The sequence below is a fragment of the Morone saxatilis genome, unplaced genomic scaffold (assembly GCF_004916995.1).
Source record: "Morone saxatilis isolate NCDOM2014 unplaced genomic scaffold, NCSU_SB_2.0 Contig23, whole genome shotgun sequence".
In the NCBI taxonomy this organism is placed as follows: Eukaryota; Metazoa; Chordata; class Actinopteri; family Moronidae; genus Morone; species Morone saxatilis.
In genome coordinates this window covers 13,302,255-13,304,501 of record NW_023339796.1, presented here as the reverse complement: position 1 = coordinate 13,304,501, position 2,247 = coordinate 13,302,255, and the positions used below count along the sequence as shown (strand labels likewise).

General features: G+C 40.7%; 1 protein-coding gene across 1 annotated transcript in view; it reads right to left on the bottom strand.

The window, feature by feature from the left end:
- Positions 1-2,247, bottom strand: part of gpc1b (glypican 1b) — a 62,422-nt gene that overhangs the window by 24,273 nt on the left and 35,902 nt on the right. The gene's annotated exons all lie outside the window — the stretch shown is intronic.

Here is a 2,247-nt window from a genome sequence, read left to right as displayed (position 1 = left end):
CTCTCCATTTCCACCTGTTTATCTCTTACCCTCGCCCTTGCTCTGTCTGTATGTCCCCTTTTTCTCTGTATCTTTTATTATTCCATCTGTCTCATTTTCACTCTGTCCTCTCCTTCACCCTATTTCTTTCCTCCTCAGCATTATAAGCTGCATCTTTGTTTAACCTAATATATTATTTAGTTTGTACCTCTGTACACAGTATGAATGACAGCAAAAAAAAGCAAGCTGCATACACACACTGTATACAAATACCATTTTCACTCACTCACACAGTGACACACACTAAATTACAAACTTACAAACACACGCATATAACCACATATCTGCATGCTCACATATATACAGTGTGCACACTTGCAGGCCCAGAGCCAGCTGTATGTGAGCATGCTGGTCCTCTAATCTGTGGCTTGGTTGGGGCTTCATCCAAAGTCCCTGGACCTAAAAAGGCCTAGCCTGGGCTGGAACAGTGACACCCTACACTTAGCCACATGGCGCTAGTTAGCCCACACCCTGCTAAACACAGCCAGATGTGCAGGGACTGGCAGCATGGTACAATGTCACTGCACTCTATTGCAGCCATATGAACACAAAACTGCTCTGGATGTGGTTAGGAATCAGCTAATCCACTCCTATTTTTTACCATAAATATCAAGTTTACTGAATATGTTGTGTCTAACCCTGCAAATAACCAATATCCAATCACCAATCCACTTTTGAAATAGCAAAGACATACTGTAAGCTGTTTACAAAAAAAAAAACAGGAGTAACTATTCAACAGCTAAAGATAACAACAGGATGTCTTTAGTAAGAATGGCTGGATCCTGCCAAATTGCACCGATCATGTGGCAGCAAATGTAACGTATTATGGTCTAATTAACCCCAGTTTATCACTCAGCTCTTGTCTTCAGAGGATGCAGTCAACAACAGATGGTTTTTAGACCTCAATGTCCCAACACACACATATACTTCTTGCCTCCCTCTGTCAGCTCCACCGTCCATCTTGATGCACATTAGAGTGAGATAAGGGGACATGAGAAACAGGGGGAAAGTTGAACAGAGCAGGAGTGGGTCACTTGGAGAGGAGAGGAGAGCATGTACAGGTGTGGTTAGAACAGTTAATTTTCTGTCTTAAAGCAAAACATCAGCTATCACATCTGGCAAGCATACAGGAACCAAAACAAGCTCCAAATTACTTAATTGTGAGGCAACACAAGTTGACATGTTCATGACGTGTGTCTCTGTGTGTATTTATCCACGAGTTCTTGGATGCACATCACTAGAATGTTTAGAGGTTGGAGCTGAGTGCTGCTTGAATGTGTGTGTCTGTAGTCTGTGTTGTTTACTGGCATGCTGTGCTAAATGAGGTGTTTTCCTGAAGAATGGGACAGTTCAAGAACTATAGGATGACATAAACTAACTTGGAGAGAATTTGTATGTCTTGGACAAGTCTGTGTATGTGTGTGTGTGTGTGTGTATACTTGGCAGGGTGACTGTATCCCTTTGGCACAGCAACAACCTCCTTAGTGAAAAGGAGGGATCATGAGAAGGAAGGACACAGAACGATAGAAGAAGAGTAAAGAAATGTCACTGTGCCACTAATCACTGTGATCTGAAAAGGTCAGGTTAACTAGCCAAGCTCAGAGCCCCAGCTGACAGATCCATTGTCATCGACTGGCCAAGGGGAACAAGTGGAGCACAGAGACACCCTTCTATTAACTGGAGCAGGTCATTAGACACAAATAATTGCCTTGGTGCGCCAATGTTCTAAGATTGAAAATCCCTCTCTCTTTCTCTCTCTCTCTCTCTGTCCCTCTCATTTCTTCTCTCTCACTCGGAGAGTTGCAATTAAGCCCTGATTTTATGTCATATTATCAAGAACTTAAACAACATTTTTTAACATTTGCCTTGTGCATATCGCTACAACACAGCAATCACAATGCCACTTAAGTTCAAATTTTAATGTAAAATTTTAGTTTAACTACTATAGGAACTGCAAGGTTTCATGGAACAGGCCAGTTGAAGTCAGGAAATGGAACTGGTGTATTATTCTTTAAAATAAAACATTATTTTATCCAATTGGAGGAATTCAAATAGTATAAAACCCTTCCATAAAATTAGCAAGTATTGATGAGGTATGATGTCTGTGTGCAAGGAACATGTGAGTCAGTATATATCTATAATTATTCATTTTTGGCACTTTTGTCTTAATTAAGTACAATGCAGTAAAGTATAGATAGATAGATAGAT